General features: G+C 34.0%; 1 protein-coding gene across 1 annotated transcript in view; it reads right to left on the reverse strand.

Moving 5' to 3' along the window:
* The window catches only part of LOC145666909 (uncharacterized), a 698,924-nt gene that overhangs the window by 118,459 nt on the left and 556,530 nt on the right, over positions 1–23,935 (reverse strand). The gene's annotated exons all lie outside the window — the stretch shown is intronic.

Genomic DNA, 23,935 nt, shown 5'->3' on the forward strand with positions numbered 1-23,935 from the left:
AAGTATTAGGACATCCGGTAAGTTTTCTTCACTTATCTTGTAGCGATAAAATCGTATACAAAGAATTAGGACATTCGGTAAGTTTTCTTCCCTTATCTTGTAGCGATAAAATCATATACAAAGTATTAGGACATCCGGTAAGTTTTCTTCACTTATCTTGTAGCGATAAAATCGTATACAAAGAATTAGGACATTCGGTAAATTTTCTTCCCTTATCTTGTAGCGATAAAATCATATACAAAGTATTAGGACCTCCGGTAAGTTTTCTTCCCTTATTTTGTAGCGATACAATCATATACAAAGTATTAGGACATCCGGTAAGTTTTCTTCACTTATCTTGTAGCGATAAAATCGTATACAAAGAATTAAGACATTCGGTAAGTTTTCTTCCCTTATCTTCTAGCGATAAAATCATATACAAAGTATTAGGACATCCGGTAAGTTTTCTTCACTTATCTTGTAGTGATAAAATCGTATACAAAGAATTAGGACATTCGGTAAGTTTTCTTCACTTATCTTGTAGCGATAAAATCATATACAAAGTATTAGGACATCCGGTAAGTTTTCTTCACTTATCTTGTAGCGATAAAATCGTATACAAAGAATTAGGACATTCGGTAAGTTTTCTTCCCTTATCTTGTAGCGATAAAATCATATACAAAGTATTAGGACATCCGGTAAGTTTTCTTCACTTATCTTGTAGCGATAAAATCGTACACAAAGAATTAGGACATTCGGTAAATTTTCTTCACTTATCTTGTAGCGATAAAATCATATACAAAGTATTAGGACATCCGGTAAGTTTTCTTCCCTTATTTTGTAGCGATAAAATCATATACAAAGTATTAGGACATCCGGTAAGTTTTCTTTACTTATCTTGTAGCGATAAAATCGTATACAAAGAATTAGGACATTTGGTAGGTTTTCTTCCCTTATCTTGTAGCAATAAAATCGTATACAAAGAACTAGGACATTTGGTAGGTTTTCTTCACTTATCTTGTAGCGATAAAATCGTATACAAAGAATTAGGACATTTGGCAAATTTTCATCCCTTACCTTTTAGCGATAAAATCGTGTACAAAGAATTAGGACATTTGGTAGGTTTTGTTCCCTTATCTTGTAGCGATAAAATCATATACAAAGTATTAGGACATCCGGTAAGTTTTCTTCACTTATCTTGTAGCGATAAAATCGTATACAAAGAATTAGGACATTCGGTAAGTTTTCTTCCCTTATCTTGTAGCGATAAAATCGTACACAAAGAATTAGGACATTCGGTAAGTTTTCTTCACTTATCTTGTAGCGATAAAATCATATACAAAGTATTAGGACATCCGGTAAGTTTTCTTCCCTTATTTTGTAGCGATAAAATCATATACAAAGTATTAGGACATCCGGTAAGTTTTCTTCACTTATCTTGTAGCGATAAAATCGTACACAAAGAATTAGGACATTCGGTAAGTTTTCTTCACTTATCTTGTAGCGATAAAATCATATACAAAGTATTAGGACATCCGGTAAGTTTTCTTCCCTTATTTTGTAGCGATAAAATCATATACAAAGTATTAGGACATCCGGTAAGTTTTCTTTACTTATCTTGTAGCGATAAAACCGTATGCAATGAATTAGGACATAACGATAAAATCGTATACAAAGAATTTGGGATTTCGGTAAATTTTCTTCTCTTGCCTTCTAGCGATAAAATTGCGATAAAATGTCCCAGAATGAGGACATTCGTTAAGCTCCTTCCCTCATCTTGTAGCGATAAAATTGTATACAGGAAATAGGACATTCGGTAAGTGTTTTTCACTTATTTTGTAGCGATAAAAGTGTACACAATTAATTAGGACGTTAGATGAGTTTTCTTCCTAGCTTATTGCAAAGAACTTGTATACAAAGAACCAATATATTAGATAATTTTCTTCCCTTATATTGAAGTAATAAAATTGTATACAAGAATTAGATAACTTTCGAATATCTCTCTCTCTCTCTCTCTCTCTCTCTCTCTCTATATATATATATATATATATATATATATATATATATATATATATATATAATATAATGCATGCTATCTATCTCTTCTATTTATCTATCTATATATAAAAATGAAAATGACTATATTTGTGACTCCATACCCCTTGAAGCACTCGATTAAATTTTCAACATATATGAGGTTCGGGTCTGGGATGGTTTTTATTATTTCAATTTGAAGGTGCAACTTGGGGAGGGGGAGGAGGTGTGTATTTATTTATATATATATATATATATATATATATATGATCGAAATTGACCGATATTAATGTCTAATTCATAGTTTTTGTGGTCCCTAAGTAGATTGGTGACAGTTTTATTACCTCGTATTTCTAAAATGAAATATTCTCCCCATAGGTATTCTGCTAGTTACTTTATAATTACGAAACTATTATTATTATTATTATTATTATTATTATTATTATTATTATTATTATTCGGAGTACTTCAGTCCTCAACGGTACTGTGACGGTGTGCTCTGTAGTTACGCCCTGCTGGGTGACGACGAGCTCGGTATATGTTATACAGTATACTTTCCTGAAGCAGGAATGGCATTCATACTTTCCTGAAGAAGGAATGGCATTCATACTTTCCTGAAGCAGGAATGGCATTCATACTTTCCTGAAGCAGGAATGACAAACACCAAATTAAACCCTATTCCACCTTTTAAACACTTCTAGTTTCACAATTGAATCGCTGTAATTATAGCTGCACAATGTACAACTAAAATTATATTGTTTTGAATCACAGACTAAATATGCACACACAAGTTTGTTATCTGAACTAGTCTGAATTATCTACGTTTAAAATCAAGTGAAATCTGCATTCGAGCAGAACAAGGCTCTTAGATTGTGAAAAACTGAACACGTTATGAGGCATGCCATTCTTTTTACAATAAAGCAGACAAAAACGTTAGTTTTGAAAAATCTACGTCTTGATAAACGTTTTTAAAAGTAGAACAGCAAAAGTACTTCTTTAGAAATGTTTTCAACTTCTTTAAACGTAAGTGCAGACAGCGTTAAAAGATGTCGATTTTCAACAGTTAACGAGAGATGATGAATCGAATATATCGAAACTTTAACGATTAACTTCTTTTGTTCTTGCTTCTCAGATTTCCTTTCCTATTTCTCCCTCCCCCTCACTCGCTTTTTATTATAAGTCTTTCTTTCAACACTTTTTGTGCAATCTTTCACTCAACTTCCTTAGTTTTACTTTTTTTTTTCTTTTTTACACATCCTTTTTCTTATTCACCTGGGAGTATGCTTGGCAACTTTCCAAAAATGAAAAAAAAATATAACCTTCAGAAAGAAATTTCAACTCGTAGTGATGTAAGCATACATAAATATGTATATTCTACCTTTTGGCCCAGCTGTTTTTGGATTGACCATTCCACACATAAAAGCTTTGGATTAGAAAAAAACAATTGAACAAAATTACTTTTTCGGTCTTTTTTCCACTATGCTGTTACTGTGATTTGATCAAGATTCATAAATATATTTGTCTCTTTCAGTTAACGTTGATTTTACGATGTGGTGTTTTCGGATTTGTTGTATTATCTATAAGTACACTTTACTAGATATCAACCTGACTACAGTCCGGCTCAAACCTCCTGACATTTAAGGCGTGTCCTATTTGTCACAATATCTAATGCAAGTTGGGCGATGTTGTCTAATAACTTTGTTCTTGGATTAGTAGAAAGTAATTTCAAAGGTAGGTTTTTATGATATATATATCACTTCAGCGTTAATAAATTTGTAAGAATGAAATTATTTTTCATTATCATAATTACTCGCGTTAATGTTTTACATTGCACCTGTACACGAAAGGAAACGAAATCTGACAACGTCGCACCTGCACACCATTGGCTTTCGACACAATCAAGAAGTTTGAGCACGATTTTAATCCTGTGAGCAGTGTTCGTGGATTGAAGGAAATATATCTAGTCTAGGGAAATTTGGTAGCAAAATTTAGCAAATAGAGAAGAAAGGGAATTTTTAGAAATTAAGACGTTGACATTTACGGAAATAGTCCGCAGAGTTGAGTTGCAGACCGCACTTTCTGGTTCTACTTGTCTTCTACCTTGTATTCAGAAGAATCGATAAGCTTCAATTTTCCTGTTTCCTCCGAAGCTGTCCTTGGTTGAGATTTTGTTGGATGATCCCTTCATAGGGTTTCCACACTTCTTGGTCTAGCCGGAGCTGTCCCACCTTTAAATAATCTGTCCCCTCAGGCTACATTGAAAACTGTAGCTTTAAGGAGACTCAGCACTCGCCCTTCCGTCATATTCTGCAGCATTGCCTTGGCAACAATAGCCATGTGGACGAGCATTGTCATGCAGTATGCGGGCTCAAAACACAGCGATTTATTCAAATGCCTAAATTCCTCTAGCGAACTAAATGACTAAATAATTTATTCCTCTAGCGAACTGACAGAGTTACATACTTGAAACTGATTGATTACTTCTTCCATAGATGACACTATACGCCATGAGAGTCTTACAACCAAAGGCGCAATATTTGAGTCAGGTCTGAAACTTTTGGAAATACTTTCGTATATTTCTAAGGATTATATAATTATCTTTAGGCACAATTCTAAAGTTATGGTAAAATTTATGTATTCAAACAGATGTGTTGTAGTACATCAAACGACTAAGGGCGTACTGTTAGAGTAGAACTACAGAAATTAGTATTTACGTATGCCGAAAAGAAAATTACTGATTAAATAGCGTTTTCAACAGTACGCTTGTTATATCATTACAGTTGACCACTGTAGCAAATTTTGGGAAAAAGTCGATAAGTTTAGAAAATTCGATTTCCAAGAAAGCAACAAAATACGATTTTTCAAATTAATGACTTTTTTTTAGTGATTTTAAAATTACGATTTAGTGACTTACTTACAAACTTTTACTGCTACAAAAGACTTGTCCTTAAGTAACCAGGTACTATAGTTCGAAGCAGTTCTGATATATATTTGTTTTCCTTTTGTTTATTTGAATTAGGCCAAGCGTCGGTGAATTAGGCAAGTGGCTCAGCCTATATTGTGTGCGATCAGACTTCCAATTTCCCGCTTTGATTTTTTTGTTTTCCCTTGCTCTCTAACGGGAAACGATACCACAGTAGAAGCACATCAACAAAGAGGAACAGTGATCGGAAGAATATTCCCGGCTAATAGTTAAGAAAGATGGGAGAGGAATTAAATGTGAAGTTCCGTTTGTGCAGACGATTTTAACATAAGAATTGCAGATGGAACGCATGTCTTGCAAATAATTCTAAGATTGTTAAACGACGAACAAAAGGGATATTAGTTGGAACTGTTGAAAATAATCTAAATTTGTCGAATAGGAGGATAGCCCGACTTCATAACAGGCGTTGTGTCATAAATATATTGGTAGAATCCCGACACTAAGTGCAATCCTCGTAGTGCAAGAACACTGCTTTACTGATAATAGCAAAGTAATACAAAATTCTTCGAATGTGAAGACTATGGTGAGTGGTATTGTGCAACATGAATACACTCTAAAGAGACAGACAGTTAAGCATTCATACTATAAAAGTGTTCTCTAGTGATTGTATAAATAGTTTGGCGCAAGAAGCCGGAATTCTAATTGTCAAGTATTGGATCCTGTAGCACGGTTGGTCATCGCACCTTTTCAATAATAAAATATTTGGCTAAATTTCAAATTCCTGTGCTACTTCAGTAACCCTATTTCAATATTTGACTCCTTCGGATCTATTCCCGTTTCCATATTTAAAAGTGACACTTTAAGGAAAGAGATTTGGTAGAACAGTAGAGGTTCTGTCAAATACTGAAACAAAACGTTAAGACCTTCAAAACAGATGATTTCCAGGAATATTTCCTAAGTGTGAACGTTATTGAAATCGATATGTTCAGCCTGCAGCTGGCTGCTTCGAGGACAATCCATCCAGATGATCTGTAAGTACTGACATTCTTACATTATGAGTCCAGCCTAAAGAAAAACCTCCGAATTAAACCACGTGTAACAAACTTGAGTTGCTGTAACGTGATACAAAAATACAATATCAATATACGTAAATATCCTTTATAAAACCAAATTAAAATATTTTAATTAAATATGATTTTCTTTATAGTTTTCAAAAATTGATAAATTGTTAATACTATGACATAGATTTGTTGAATAGGTATACTGTACGTTTGTTCCATAATGTTAATAATAATAATAATAATAATAATAATAATAATAATAATAATAATAATAATACAACTCTAGATAGTGTTCACAAATAATATTGGATAGAGTAGAAATTAAAAATTGTATTACAATCCTGGCTGGTTTCGAAAAAACTTCTACTATTTTAAATCAAGAAATAAATAAAATAAAATACCTTTATTCATGATTCTTTCCATTAGTACCGATAATTCTTAAAAGATTTGTTAATGCAAAAGAAGTTTAAAGAATAGCATTACAGTTATTGGCAATCTCTAAACCAGTTCCTTAAACACTTCCTACTGTTAAGAAATATTAGAAAATAGAGCGTGCTGGGATATTTGTTAATGTAAAAACATGTTAGAAAGTTGAGTTTACTTGAATGTTTTCTAATGAAAAGAAATGTTAGGAAGTAGAGTTTACTTGGATGTTCTTTAATGTAAAGAAAGCCAGAACGTAGGTTATTTGAATGTTTTAAATGTAAACAAATTTTGGAAAGTACAGCCTACTTGGATATTGGGAATGTAAAGTGATGGGGAATAGAATTTACTTGGATTTGTTTATGTAAAATATATATTAGAAAGTAGAGTTTCTTTGTAATTGTTAACGCAAAGAAATGCTAGAAAGTAGAGTTTACCTGGGATGTTGATTAATGTAAAGAAATGGATATTTTCGAATAAAGACATATTAGAAAATAGAGTTTACTTGGATTTGTTCATGTAAAAATATATTAGAAAGTAGAGTTTCTTTGTATTTGTTAATGTAAAGAAATGCTAGAAAGTAGAGTTTTCCTGGGATGTTGGTTGATGTAAAGAAATGGATATTTTCGAATAAAGACATGTTAGAAAATAGAGTTTACTTGGATTTGTTTATGTAAAAATATACAAGAAAGTACAGTTTACATGGATTTGTTAATGTAAAGAAATGCTAGAAAGCAGAGTTTACTTGGGATGTTGGTTAATGTAAGGATATGTATATTTTCGAATAAAGACATGTTAGAAAGTAAAGTTTACTTGGAATTGTTCATGTAAAAATATATGAGAAAGTAGACTTTACTTGGAATTGTTGAAGTAAAGAAATGCTAGAAAGTAGAGTTTACTTGGACGTCAGTCTACAGTTCCGACTCCTCAACAACAACCACTAGCAACAAATTTTAAGTTGTCTTCCTGTTTGATCCTTTCCAAACTGCAAACCATGACGAGAGTGGGAGAGGGTAAGACAGAGAGAGAGAATGGGAGGAAGACAAGAAAGAAGGAAAAGAGAAAAGCGTGCAATGTTTGCAGATCCTCCAAAAAGCCGAAACTGAAACTGCCTTTGCCAGGATGATGGATTAATCTTGCGGACCTCGTTAAAGCTAGACATCTCTCTCTTTCTCTGTCTCTCTCTTGCTTTTTCACTGTACTTTTACACACAACCCCTCACACTGTCATATTTCGTGTAACTAGAATAGAAAGAAAAAGGATAGACAATTTTTGCCCTGTTCCCTTTTATTTTCTGAATGACCATATACCAACTGAAAACTAGAGCTTGTAGTGATTTTTTTTTTCAGAGCTTAAAGATAGGTTTGGGAGTAATATTGCAAAACAAGTGATTCGTCTATATAACGAACCACTAACTTTGTATCAAACTTCTGGACAAAACAGCTAACAATCACACGATGTTTATTAAATATAATATTGGAAAATGTCACTTTCAAACGTATTACGGACACGTTTCTAGTTAGTTTATTTTCCAGAATAACTATGGTTGTCACATCAAATATTTTTGTAGTGAAAGTTTTTCTTTAATCTCAAGAGAATACTGATGGGAATTAAATTAATCCAATTATAGTTTTAATCCTTATGTTTGTATGTGCAACAATGTTAAAAAATAATGAACACCCACGCCAAAAGATTTTAATTAAATTTACAGTGAAACTTTGGCAAATAAACTTTCATTACGTCATCGTTAAATAAAGGTCACCCCATTTTATGAAATATTTAGTTTAAATTACTAATAATACAGAGCAAGTCAAAATGATAGACCCGATTTCAGAAATTTATTCTGTAAAATCTAAATAATGTATTATTGTCAGACATGCGCTTCGAAAGGCTGATCTTCAAAGTTTATTTTCCACACAGTGCTTTCAGTTTCTACCGCTAAAAATCAGCAGCTAGTAGTTAAGGAAAATGACGTCGACTTGAGAACAGACATCTTTTGTGTGCTTTCAGGGCCCGGGTCTTCTTGATCTAAAATCTTCTAAAAAGTGACCTATAAAATGACACTAAAATTCCTCTAAAATGACCCTAAAATTCACAAAAATTGACCTTAAAATTTGTTTTATAAAACGTTTTTAAAACGTTGTCATTTTTTAATATCTATCAGATTTTAATTACCGTTTCTGACTCATTCTCAAGCTTTTTTTCAGTTAGTTGCAGTCTATTGATCAGTCCATTGTATGGCATTTTACGTATTGAAAGCGTCAATTCACTCCCGATTTGAAACTAGAAAACACATTTAAAGAATAGAAGTTCGCAAGTGTAGACTGTATACATGAGAATAATAGATAAAAACTCCGTTTAAAATCTTTGTAAGGCTTCTAATCCATTATTAGTTATTCACGTGATCACATCCTTTGTGGTCAATTATCTAAAATCATCTGTTTTGCCACCTACCAGCCCCTACCAGTACTCAACCAGCTACAGGTTAGTGTTCATTAGTTTCTTAGGAATGCTGTTTTCTATCCCAATAATCAGGAAGCAGGAAAAGAGATAATATTACTTCGTGTTTTTTTAAATCCGTAAACAGTGTTCATTTAAGATTTCCTTATGTAGAAGGAAAATACCAAAATGAGCATAAGTGACCTGAAAGTTACCTTAAAATATTAAAAAGTGACCTGAAACTACAAAACGGCAAAAATTGACCAAAATTTGACCCTAAAACAAGATACTTTCAGAACCTTGAGTTGACGGATAATGTTTTTATTTGAAGTTGTCTAGTACTATGCGTAACAGAAAAAAGTTGACTTGTCAACAAGATCCGGGCCCTGTTCATTATGATGTAAGCAAGTCTGTGATTAGTATGCAATTGCATTTCCGTACCAAATATCGGAGTGACCCATCTATGGGGAAGACTATTCGTACCACCACTTTCCACAACATTGAATGACCTATGTGCCCACATCATAGCAGCCATTGCTGATTTTGCCCGCAAGATGCAACGAAAAGTTTGGCAGAAGATAAACTAATGACTTGATATGTGTCCTAATACGCTAGGTGCTAACATTGAACATTTGTGATAAGTTTGAAGAAACCTTCGACATCTTATCTTTATTAACACGTGTCTCACAATGACATGTTTATTTAATTTCACAGAAATTTTTGAAATCGAGTCCATTATTTTGATTTGTCCTGTACAGTATAAGATTGATATTCCTTTCATAAATGTTTTGATGTCAGTCCTGTTTATTGTATGAGATTAGATTGAAATTTAATATAAACATTCTAATCTATATTTGCCAGTGTTCCATTGTAGTCTTGGCTGCAATGACCACTCTAGCTATCTATTGAGAATTCAAAAATTCACTATCATTCAAGAATAAAAATCGTTTGGATTAAACCACAAACGTAAGGCATCTTTACTCGTTAAGATATTAACAACACATTCATTCTATTAGCCAACTCAGCTGAGATAATTGTTGTAACTATCTACTATAAAAGTATATTTCGTAAATTCGCTTTTGTATAAATGTTATGGTGTAGAGTAACTGACGGACGTAAGTCACCGTTATCCGTTAAGGCATTGCAGATAACGGAAACTTTAACGGTAGCTATCTATAATCAATATCCCATGTATATAAACGATTTTTTAATTTTTTTCCTGCACATAGCTAGAGAAATTATCCCAGTCTAGTTCATTAGTGTAGTCAATTCGTTAACATTTTAACGAAAAACGGTGACTAACGGTGGCTATCCATTTCTTATACGTGGAAATATTGTGTATGATCCTTTGTACTGTCTTTACCAGTGTTTATCATTTATTCATTTTTTTTACAAGTCAATCTCGTTTTCTAATTGTCGTACTATAAGCGGTCATAGCTAAAAGGAATGCTAAACTCAATCCAACCAATCAAGGATGTACGTAAAGGTTGGATCCTGTAGGGTCTGAGCTCCCGAAATTCCTACTTTTCTCTAAATATAACCTAATTTTAAAGGTAATTTTACACATTTTTATATAATTGGAGCTAAGGTACCTTTTACTCGAATTAGGCGTTCGTTTGTTCGGAAACTCCTCCGAGATCCCTGAACCGCTCCTAAACCAAATTTTACAGGGTGATTCGAGAGCACGCGCTGAGTGTCATAAGAGGTTTATGTCTGGATCGAACATAATCATTGAGGAATAATCACCGGAAAACGGGATTTTTATAGACTTAACCTTGGAAAAATATTGGCGCGCAAATTCTCATTGTAAACAATGGAAAATAGAATTTTCAGAACTAGAAATAGGGCGAAGCCCTTTTTTGGTTTGTTCTGTGAGCACAATTTTTCAACCCTATTTTACCTGTCACTGATATTCCAAAACCAACGAAAACATTGCACTAAAAGATTCTATGAATAATCAATAAAAGTCAATCCCTTCGCTCCAAATTTGAAATTATTTCATACCTAGTTTATCCTCATATTGATTTCGGACCTCAACGAAATAAATTCCTGCGTACGTCCTTGCAACCAACTAAGCTTATTGAGTTTAAAAAATCTTTTTGCAGGGAATATTGATCAGAATTTTCAAAATATGGAGATTTCTTCATTTCCTTGATATGTTCGCACTAACTTATACATAGTTACACCAACTTTGAGGTGTCTGTTTCGAAAGAGTATGCATTCAGAATGGTCTCGTGTAAACGTAATTAGGATATTCAGTTTATTCTTTGGACCTATAAACTATGAAATTTCTCAAGGGTGAAAGTGTTACTACTCAGTCATTTTCACGTATATTTCTGTATCGCTTAGAAACAATTTGTTAATGCATGTTTCGTAAACCGAAACATTTTATGAGAAATAAGTATACTTACTTTTAGGTACGCATCTAAACAACTGGGGTAACGACAAAAGTGGAAAAGGGTAAACATACTTGTCAAAATGTATTAACTGACTTCCAAAAAGCACTAAATATGCAGAAATTGAAAATCTTTTGTAAAAAAATATTAACCAACCTCAAAAACAATGGCTGAAAAGCAGAAAATAATTTTAACAGCGCTAAAATGGAGAAAATGATTTTGAAAAGTACTATAACGTTACTACTATAAAAAAATGAAGTGTATGTTAAACCACACAAACTAACTTATACATAGTAAAATTATCCATTATTTGAAATGAGCGAATAATTTATTTAGTTTAGGAGAGACTATAAATTTGGTTATTGATAATATTGTGTGGTATCCTTAATTAATTAATATCCTAAATAAATTAGGAGTTATATTTGAACTACTGTATTATAACAATTTGAATCAAATACAAATCTCTAATTTGATTTAATAGGTAGTTATACGGTAGTATCCTTGCATTGTAAGTACAAACTAAAGGTTAATTGTCAAAGAATGAAATTCAATTGATGTGTAATTATTACATTATAAGTCTTTCTAGTTGAAACAATTAATTGCAATTTTTGGCATGTATCAAGTACACTTAAGGTCTGATATTTTCGAAATTAATTTGACTTTCAGAATTGGGCTTTTCGAGAGATCTCTATGAGACGTGAATAAAATACGTTCTCAATTTCTAGACAAATTCAATTAATACAAAAGGTAAGACACATGAAAAGTGGGAAGCTTTGATATTCTCATTTCTCAAAAGTCCAGAATAATCTACTTCGACATGAGTTCTATATCCTGTCCCTTTCTGAATTCTGTCACTCTTTTTTTGGGGGGGGGGGGAGAATTTATATGCAAATCTTAAAAAACACTTTCACTTACATGAAAATCATAAACAACTAGTACGCCATACATCAGGGATGTACGCAGGGGGTAGGTCTTGGGGGTCCGGATCTCCCCCGAAATCCCGACTTTTTTTGAAAATGTAGACTACTTTTAGGGTCAATTTTAGAAATTTTCATATAATTTAACCTCAAATTGTATTTGGACCCCTCCCGAAATAAATTCATGCGTACGTCCCTGTCATACATCCTTGTACACTGTTTTAAAGTTGTTTTGGAGTTGCAAGTTCCTATTTCATTAAAATAAATTGTTTCTTGGTTTTGAAAGTACCTTTGACTTCCTGTACAATCATGCACAAAAGTTTTTAATATTTTTATCATGCACACAAGTTTTAATATATCAAAAATACACAAAAAAGTTTTTTTAATGTTTCAAAGATATGATAAAGGATATTAACATTAGTTAATGCAATATTACGATTTTAGCACCTTTTAAAATTATTTTCTGTTTTAAAACCGATTAGAAGGTATTGTTAGTGTTATTAACTTAATGTTTTGGTTTCAAAATCTCTCTTTTACTTCGCTTAATTCGTCTCCCTTCAATTTTTTTTTGTTATAATTGTTAACATCTTTATTTAGCAGCAAACTCTCCCTCTCATATGTGTTGATGTAGAATTCCAGCGACCACCTTTAATATTGAACAATACCTCTGCTTTAAAAAGAAAGAAATATTACAAATAAATACAATGAAAACTAGAATAGATAGTTAGTGAGACAAATACATGACTTTGTTCTTTATTTTATTACAATTAATGTCTAGCCAACAATACAATTCTTTTTCTTTGAAGCATTGTAAACTCGCTTCGTTGTTACATGCCGAAGCCATTACAGTCATGTATTTTGTTCGATATGCTTGAGCTCAATGTCTGGTTTTCAACGATCGAAACATTCAATTCAATGTGCCCGTAAATTTCTGTCAGAGACAATAAAAGAATTGGGCTAATAACCTAAACATCTGACAAAAAAGAAACTTTTTTTTATATCAGAAGTAATAATCTTGTTACTTGTTTTAATGTTACGCATAAAAGCAGATGCTATGTCTTTATAAATTCTGATTACTCTTCATATACAGGGCGTTACAAAATAAAACGTTCTAAATTGACATACATGGAAATAAGAAGAAAGTTTATCTTGTACTTTTTTCAGAGATGTATGATTATGGATATAGCGTCAAGCTATAATGCTTTTGACTAGGCCTAGATAGTATACTATCTCAAAATGAAACATTTAATTTAACGTTTCAATGTAATGTATCTGAGGCTAAAGGAGAGGAACAATCATTGGACGCGAATGATTTCAAAAGAATTGTTTTAATGAGAAAGTGAAAGGAACATTCGAGAAAATCCATGGATGCGGTGTTCTCCGCCACAAATTCTTATAGTCTGGCACCGAATCAGAGATCTCTCACACTAGAGATGAGCCTACAACTGAGTCACCTTTCCAACCCAACCATATACACGTAGAATTTTGATTGCTAGTTTTAGAGATAATGTAGTAGAAACCACGTTTTGTAAATGGTACACTCAATCTGTACGTTAACCTGGAGTGTGTGCTAATCTCCAGTACCGTTCCCGGCCACGGGTTTCCTTGATAATCTCCCACATTCTCATTCCATCAATAGTTTTGTTGGTTGAACTTAACTTTAGCGCCCCTTTCAGCACTGAGACTATATGAGACGAGAACCTACTATGTAAGGTGGCATCCGAACCACCGTAATCCGTTTAACTTCCAATGTCCTCACATTGGGAACCAAACCAGGGACCCCGTGCTGCAAAGATATTCGATTAGTCAATGGACGTGCGGAGAGAGCTATCAGTTCTTTAATGCTCATTTACCTCATTGGTCATTCATCCCCTTAAGCCGATATATGACATAACAATGGAACGTAAAAACATAAATAATTTATTTAAGTTCCCGTGTGTATCCATATCTGTAGAAATATCCTGTGTCTTTTAGCAAAGGTGCATGCTGGTTTTACTTTATTGTTTTGTTGTGAGAAACCCTGATGGAAACTTTGCAACTTTTCTGAAGAAACACTCCCCAAGCGTATGAAGTTCTACAATTCAGTGTGGTTGCTTGACGTCATCCACACTAACTCTCATATACACTTCTTCTGCCTTCATTTTCAAGTAGTAACGATGCCTGTAAGGTACTGTACATTAATAAATAAGCGGCTCGGGTGAACATAATGGCACGACACATGTTCTAACTGTCGAGTAAATTAAAAAAAAGGTTAATCATTCCCATGTAATTCAATGCAATGACAGATACCAAAAACAAGCTACCCCTACCATCTGGAGGCACGTTTCCGGAAATAAACTACCTACATACTTTTCTGTGGTTGAATATCTAGACATTCTCTGGTTTGCTACTTAAACTGTGTTTCCTTTGGAAAGAATACTTTATACTATTAATTGTACCGAAAGTATTATGGTTTCAATTTTTTTTAACGATGTTTTGTGTCAGTGTTTTGACAGCACTGCCCTGGACAATCACATCAGAATTTAACCTCTGATTATAACAATTCCCTTGTTTCTCGGTCCAAAATACTATGTTCAAGATTTCTTGCCATTCCAAGATGTTAGCTCTCAGTAATCTTGAGAGAAAAATGTTGTTGCAACGACTTGCTGCTTCTGCGATTTCCTGGAAAGACGTTGTGAGTATTAACGTTATATTTTATTTTAAGTTATTGCCGGGTGAGTATTAAATTGCGTAAATTTTGAAACACGAACTTATTTTTGAACTCAGAACAAAAAATGTGCTGAATGAATCTTTGTCACTGTTGCTACCGTACTGAGACGAGCTGTCGCGAGTTTACTGTTTACGCGGAGGTGCTGAAAGTGAAATTAACCCTTTGCATACCAGTGACATACATGTGAATGTTATTAAAATTATATTTGTTATTAAGGGTCCTATAAATCCTAGAGATGGTGAAATGTGGATGTTGGTGGATGCAGGGCAAGACTTGGTTCTACTATTTCTCGTTACGTGACAGCACCTTACTGACAAAAGACAAAAGAAATAAGTGTTCTCTCAGTAGGTGGCAGGCCTAAGGGACCATTCAATTACAACACAATGTGTTTGTTTTAACGATAAACAATTAACAACTTCGAGATCTATTTCGAGATCGGAAAAAGAAAACTTTTGTCTTTGATCTCCTGTCAGTGTTGCTAACCTGAAGCAGCATAAAATCCCTTCAGAACTCAAAATTCCCGTTTTCAGTCCAAATGTTCCACAATACAAATAGACGGCAAGTCTTTACTTTAGGCAAGGCAGTGACAAGAAGCGATTCATGTGAACCGGTTCTCGCAGTTATAGTTAAAATTCCCAAGAACGAAAGACAGAAAACAACATGCCCTGCGGGGCTCTAATCCGTCTTCTCTCCCTGACGCTCGCTCAGCAATACTATGTGTGTCAGGAATGGCAACGACATTAGTGAGAAAATATCTATGTGAATAAGGAACAGCAAAGAATTAGTGACAACCTGTGAATAATATTAACAGTGACAGAATATCACTGCCTTGTCCAAAGTAAAGAGTTACAGCAAATATTTTTTTCAGTAATATTTTCCTTGCGCGTGCACACTATCTATGTCCTACATAATGGTTTAGAAACTCTTTTAACAGTAAATAAAAACCTCATATTACGGTATGCACATAGGAAAATGACACCTGGAATACAAGGGGTTAAGCAGAGTGGAGGAGTAACCTGTTATTTTGTCCATAGGAGGGGAGGAGGCTTAGGCTTAGAGTTGGCTAATTCTGCAAGATGTCTAAATCTGTCGCTGGGAAAAATCAGTTAAGTTTCAAGCAACCGACTTTATATTAAAAATTCCCTTATTTTCATTGACAGTAACTGAGCCCTCTATGGTTGTTTACAGACAATAATTGAGGGTATCTCGTCTCAGAAAGTGTGCGTTTCTATTGGAAGAGCCCTGTCTCATTTCGCATATCATTAGAAGCATTGTGTTTCGTGAGCTACAAGTACTCCTCCCCATTGTTTTACTCGCATCGGTACTTAAAACGATCTTAAACATCTAAATATTAATCCTCGAGTCGTAATTGATTAATGTTATTCATTAATATCGACATAGTTTCACTGATTTTAGAAAATGTGATCAAAACCATTAAATTCTATTAACGTTATTATCAGGCCCGTATTTATAGTCTATATTTTGTGTCCCTGTGCTCTAAATAATTTGCCGTCCCCGCGCACAAACTTACGTATCAAATAAGGAAACAAGCCATGATTTTGCAAACATACCAGCTCTTGTAGGTATTACAAGTTATAACGTAATTTCAACCGGTCTAATTCTTTAAATGATGATAATGATGTGGTGTTCTGCCCGAAGATAGGTGTTTGACCCGAATATCCCCGGGCAAGATGAATAAATGGTAGTTTGCCATTTCCTTTCATGGGATGATGATGACGTACTAAGGACGGGACCTAAAGCTTAACTTGGGATCCGAATCACTTGTGTTCTCACTGGGAATCGAACCCGGGATCCCATGATTACAAAGCAAGGAACTTAATCACTCATCCATTAGGGACACATTCTTTCAATACTGGCATGTAATTTATTCATGTAGGTTTTAATTTACTGGCCTGAGAAAATACATTCTGTTAATTTTTAAACAGCCGTTACGTCATTTTTATATTCCATAATTTCACTTGCATTATGATTGAGTTTCTTAAATATTTACTCTTACCACTGTAATAGTAAATTATGGAATTACAAAAACTAGGCAGTGTTTATGATATTGTTTATTTTGAATGTATAACATAACTAAAGATTATAGCGTTTAGTAAAAAGGCGTTTTATAACACTTTACATTATTCACCGTCAGTAATAGTTTAATAGCATATATATTAATAATACAGACTCTTTTTCTGTCTGTCTGTAGCGCTTTTCAACTCGAGAACCATAATAGATAGAAACATAAAATTTAATATGTTTTAAAGGTTTCAGAGAAACGATCAAAAGTCACACCTGAGCTAAGATATGGGAATGCAAAGTCCCCATAAGAATAACATGGAGGCATTTTAAAAATAATCGAAAACGACTAATATTAGAGTTGAATTAACAGTTTTTGAGGTCGCTGAGGTGAATAGTGACAGTTTTAATCTAATTCAACTTCATGGTCATATTCCACTCCCCAGGGAAGGGGAGAGATTTTAAAAGTAATCTAAAACGACAGATATTAGTGTTGAATTTATAGTTTTCGAGGTCACTGAGTTTAACGGTATCAGTTTTCATGATGTTCAAGTACATTCTCATTCCTTGGATGGGGGTGGGAGAGGATGACTTTTTAAAAATAATCAGATAAGCTGGCTGATTAGTAACTACTGTAATTAAAGCGAATTATACACATTAACATATTTTCTTGCGTTTGCGCTAGACTCTGCGGGTTGGTAGTTTTAAATATTACTTTATTGTGAATCATTTTAAAAAAATTCCAAAATTTTGCCGCTCTCTAAACACTGCCGCCCTGTGCTCGAGCACAGAGTAGCACTTACGTAAATACGGAATTGCTTATTATACAGATTAAAGAATAATACGACTACAAATAGTATTAGGTCTATTAACAGTATTAACAGTAGGGAAAATTAGTCTGTTACATGTATAGTGCTGCAATGCTAAAATTTTTAATACGTCTATACTCGACCGTTTTCAAATATAGCATATTCTCACCCTATACGCTCCTTATGTCGTGAATTTAAAATGAGCGTGCGCTAAAGTAAAATAAAAAAATATTAGGTAGGTATAGGTCATATAGCATATATTCCTCAGTATATGTAGTTTTATTTTTTTTATTTCCTACGTATGTAGTTCTTGGAGACATTTATAACACTCTTTAGTTATGTCAACTTTTTTAAAGGTTTAGGTGGAAATTTTATTGTAGCTGTTTTTTTCTCTCTGCCTTGAAAACATTTCCAACTTTGTTTTGGGACACAGCTGTTGGTGAAAGGTTGCTGCCAACAGTGTTTCGTATTATTTATGTTGCTAGAAATTGAAATCGCTAAGGGGTCAACACACACACACTCACACATAATATGTAGAAAAGCAAAAAGTAAAGTATTTGTGTGTTTATTTATATTCCTGAATAGATATTAGGTGTATATTCATATAACGTATACAAGAAATAGGAAACAAAACAGAAAGAAAATAAAGAAAATGGGAGAAAAATAATGCAAAGAGAAAACTTAAGAAAATGATAACTGAGTAATACAAAACAGGAATGGCTCTATTGAAAGCAGTGGCGGCTTTCGAGAGAAATCATTTTGCTCAAATTAAGGAAAGAAACTTTATCTAATGTGGTAATTCTTACAAGTAGTATACGCGCCACTGTTAAGATTTTGTATGTGTCGCTGTTAGAAATATGTGTGTGACTGTTAGAAGTATGTGTGTCATTTTTGAAGTATGTATGTTAGAAGTATGGTGTCACTCTTAGAAGTATGGTGCCATTGTTAAAAGTATGTGTGTCATTGTCAGAAGTATGTGTGTCGCTGTTAAAAGTATGATGTCACTGTTGGAAGCATGATGTCGCTGTTAAAAGTATGTGTCACTGTTAGAAGTATGTGAGTCACTTTTAGAAGTATGTGTGTCAATGTTTGAAGAATGTGTGTCATTTTAGAAGTATGTATGTTAGAAGTATGGTGTCACTCTTAGAACTATGGTGTCACTGCTAAAAGTATGTGTGTCATCGTTAGAAGTATGTGTGTCACTGTTAGAAGTGTGATGTCGCTGTTGGAAGAATGGTGTCGCTGTTAGAAGTATGTGTCACTGTTAAAAGTATGTGAGTCACTTTTAGAAGTATGTGTGTCATTGTTAGAAGTGTGTGTTGACAACATAGTGTTCTTGTATCTTTACAGGTTGTCTCCCACATACTCATTCCAAATATTACTACTTATTTACTCATTACTCATCCGTCTCGTTTAGCCTGCAAGACATTATGATTGGACATTTTCATTTTTTTTTTTCCATCAAGAATTACAATGAATGTTGCTAGTCTTCCTCTATACTTTTTTCATCAGCCAACGTCCAGGTACAATATAACCCAAACCGATTCCAACATTTTAGAAGCGAGATTGCAAGCTTGAATCATACAAAAATAGGTTTGGGTTAGAAATATGTAGAAGACCCATATACCCCATATACCTCTATTTCTATAGCACGTGAAGCTTTTGTATTTTTTCTTACATGATACAAGGTTTTTCTTCAAGTCGAAACCAGGAAAAGAGCAAAAGAAGATAAAAAAAATAAGAAGCAAAAGAAATTGAAAAAAAAAAAAAAACGTTGATAGCGAAGGCAACGGATTTTCCAGAAGTAAAAAAAAAAAATCCTGTTTCTACATCAGTGTATTTTATCTTCTTTTGCTGTGCATTTTTTTGCAGGTAAAAGGAAAGCGAGTGGCTTCTCGATAAACTATAAATCGAGAACGCAAGAATATCAAGAAATGCAGTGTTGCAAGGTGAAAAAAAATCAATAAGTAAATGTTACCAAAATGGTGAAGTGTTGCAAACTTTTTTTCTACACGTGTAATCCGCACTAAAAATTTCTAAACTTGATTGATTCCAGTGGAAACGCTTTATACAATACGGTAAAACTATATTTTCTTTCTTTAAGTTTTCTGCGATAATATTATATTTTCTTGAATCAATTAATCAATATATTGTAGGAAATTAAATAATTTGTTGAAACTATAGAAAGTAATGCGATAACACAGTTGAGGGTGAAAATAGCGATGCAAATTTGTTTATACAAAAACTACAAAACGTCTAATAATAGCAATTGCATAATACAGAACCGACTGAAAAAGAGAAGCGCAAAACATGCCGTCGTTTAAAACCAGCGATATGGCAGTGGGCATGGTGTCTCAGTGTTAAGACGCTTAGTCTGGTAAGTATGGTCCGTGACTCGATCACCGGCCAAGTAAGGTTGTGGTGGACAACATCGTGTTTGTAGGTTTTGTCGTTTCCTCCCACATTATCATTCCAGCGATTCTTTCATCAATATTAACTTCCTTTCATCATCCGTCTTCCTTAGCCTAATGGAAAAATCATGGGACGTTAAGCTTTTCATTTTCATATCATAAAACCAGCAATGCAAAATTCAGCGTTGGTGCTATAATAAGCTAATGTATTTGATGTCTTTCAAGTGTTGAATCATTTTCATGGGCACCAATCCTGGGAGGGCTTGAGAGGGATCTGGCCCCCAAAGTTCCCTTGGGTAACCCAGAATGTGGATATATTTACTTGGATCGTTTCTTGAATATCTAACACTAACACATGAACGCCCTCCAAAAGTTATACAGAAATTGGTGCCGCTGCTCTTTTCGTAACATACTGTTTATATTACTAATGTACACTCATGTCCAAAATGATTGTCGTATATCTATAACTGTCTTCGTGTATGAATAAAATTTGAAAATGATTTTGCAGGGTACCTTTAATAATGATACTATGAGTATAATCGGGAAATGTATATTTGTAGTAAATTTCATAGGAAAAGAATTATAAATACGTAAATCAGAATGAGTAAAACAAAATGTTGCTGAATGGACAAGGAAGTTTTATTTTCGTTTTATTGTTCTTATTTACTGCTCTTTTGACATGAAATTTGGCACATATATGTTTTTGTTGATTATACACATACTAACATTATAAGAAATACCGGGAAAATTCGTTATCAAATTATATTCCTACAACAACATATTTATAGACATGCGACAATAATTTTGGACATGAGTGTACCTCTGTTCGTGCATTATTGTTGAGTTGAGTTGAGTTGATTTTAAGTTTAACGTCCCGTTCAGCAGCTAGGCTATATGAGACGTGGACCTAGTGATTAAAGTGGAATCCGAACCACATGATCTCCCACCGGGAATCGAAACCGGTTCTCCCACGCCACAGGTATGTGCATTATTGTTATTCCCAGTGATGTAGTCCTAAAATTTTCACAAGGTAAAATTATATGATCGTGTCTATGTTGTTATAAACGATATATATTACAATAGAGAAGACATTTTTAAAAACGAACAATGTAAAACTCACATTCCATAATGAAGATGTGATGAAGATGAATTTGCGCTTTCCCCCTGGCCTCCTAAATCTTCTGATCCGAAATTTTGTGATTTTTTTTCCTTTTGGTTATGTGAAAGAGACAGTGTATGTACCTCCACCAGGCGCGCCCCCAGATTTTTTGTTAAGAGGGGTCCAATCTTTGGCGGGTCTCATATTACAAGCCACTACGTCTAGGTAGTATTGAACGGGTATTATTCTGCACCCGACAAGACGATGCGTAAAACTTCGACCTACATTTTTAGTCAGAAATGATACAATTAGATTGTTTTTTATATATATAAGCGAAAGAATAGAAATGAAGTGTTTGATCAATTTTGTGTGCTACATCAATCATTTCCGTGTCAAGCAAGTGTAGTTTTATTGCTACATACAAATGTATGTTGAGTTAGGAAGATTTTTTGTGGGGGTTCCTGACACGCTGGACCCCCTGTGTGTGCGCCATTGATCGAACATTTGTCAGACTTTGTCTAAAACTTGGACAGTTTCTGTATATTTTCATGTATCATTCATTATTGTATGTGTCACACATTTTTAGTTCAATCCTTTCAAACTCGATGAACCATTTATAACCATCCGATATAAAGGTTGTGATACTATTTTATTTTCTAAAAGCATTGTATGCTATTTTCTTGAACTCTTAGATAAATCACTGCATTAATAACATAAATTGACGTAAGTACACAGAAGGAACGAACTCATTGCAGGAAAGGACAGAGAAAATTGCGTAGCCTATTATATTCAAGAAGGGACTAAGGAAATTGTGATGAAGATTAGGATGGAAACACGAATATCATAGTTAAATGAAGCTTTCGTACTTTCAACTATACGTCCCACGATTATACCGACTAGGCTAAAGGCGACGGTGATGATGATGAGAAATGAATGAAATGGTGGAACGAAGAAAGTGGGAGGTAACGGGAGAATACCGAGAAAACCGATGCACATGATATTTGTCCACCACAAAGTTCACTTGGAGTGAGCTGGGATCGAACCAGGGGCCACATGCACCAAAGGTGAACACTCTACCACTGAACCACGGCGGCCTCGTAGATTTCGTACGGATATTCACTGATCAGAACAACATGGACAGAGCTGATGTAGATCTTCTATTTTTCTTTCTCTTTCTCTCTATCTCTCTAGTCAGGAAAGAAAACGGATTTTTTTAGTACGATCGATACACTTGAACAGCGGCTAAGAATAGGATAGAAAAGAAAGTGACGTAGCCAGTTTATCACTGGAGGCACGACTCGTTTAGATAAATAAGTAAATAAATAGAAACAAGAAAGTATTATATGTTTTAAAGCAGAAGATATACTCTACTGACCAAGATTAAGCAGAGGGTGTACGGCGTACACCGGCGTATACCTTCGACTACAACTCTGGTTATGATGTGATACCACATAACCACAGGACAATAGTAATGCTCTGTTTTAAGTGCACTTTAAGTCAGTGCATTTGATTCGAATTTTGCAATATTATTCGAAGTTATTGCTACACCACCACCTTATGCTACTCACCACCACAAATGGTATTGTTAATTCGGTTATCCTGAACCTATTGTTAAAATTTCTCATGCTTCGGTAACTAGTTGTTAAAATTGATTCTCTACCTCTATAGCCGGTACCATTCTCAATAAATAATAATAATAATAATAATAATAATAATAATAATAATAATAATAATAATAATAATAATAATATTTTTAATTTAACACCTCATGGTTATTCCTTTCAGGCTAAGAAGGTCCAATAATTAACGAAAGTGAGTGATGATGAAAGACTTGAGTTGATTTTGAGTTTAACGTCCCTTTCAGCAACGAGGCTATATAAGCCGGGACCTACTGATTAACGTGGAATCCCAACCATATATACTCCCTCCGGGAAGGATTATGAGAATTAGTGGAATGAGGCTGTGAAAGGAAACGGGAGAACATTGAGAAAACGCATGGACACGATATTATCCACTGGTCCGCGTATCTCTCGTACACTGAGAAAAATCCGTTCTCCGGACAGCGGTATATTGTACAAATATACGGTATCCTCTTGCTTACGATAGAAATCAATACGGAGCATACGTTATCCGTATGATACATAGGCACTGCCGTTTGATGTTACATCATGCCGTTGCAGGATGTATGACATCTAACAGTTTTCCGTATATCACATGTATATACTTATGTTACCTTCGTCAGCTATATGCTATATACGTCCATTTGTATGTGAGATCCTGACCGCCTACATTGTTTCATACAGAAAGTACGTATAGATGGAACACTTATACAGAAAGTATTATAAAACATGCGTTTTCAGTTATACGTCTGGTGTACGTTAAGTCCAAAAACTACAGGAATTACGCATGTAACCTATCTTTTTAAGTATGCCACCTACAATTTTTTTTCTCAGTGTATCATGTACCAAGGACCTCTCGCATTAGAGGTTAACGCTCTATCATTGGGCCACAGTACTCTGTCCTTAATAATAATATACAAATATATACGTATTAAAATAATCATATAGTAATAGTATTAATACGAATCCCACTTCCTACTAATCTAGAAATCTTTTTGTTAAGCGATTTGAATAATACTACTGAGTATAACCGAATATAACACTAGCTCAAGACAGTCATACAGTACTGTACGGATTTTCAGTGTTATTCAAC

Source organism: Thermobia domestica, chromosome 12 (assembly GCF_964235325.1).
Source record: "Thermobia domestica chromosome 12, izTheDome1.hap1.1, whole genome shotgun sequence".
NCBI classification, from domain to species: domain Eukaryota; kingdom Metazoa; phylum Arthropoda; class Insecta; order Zygentoma; family Lepismatidae; genus Thermobia; species Thermobia domestica.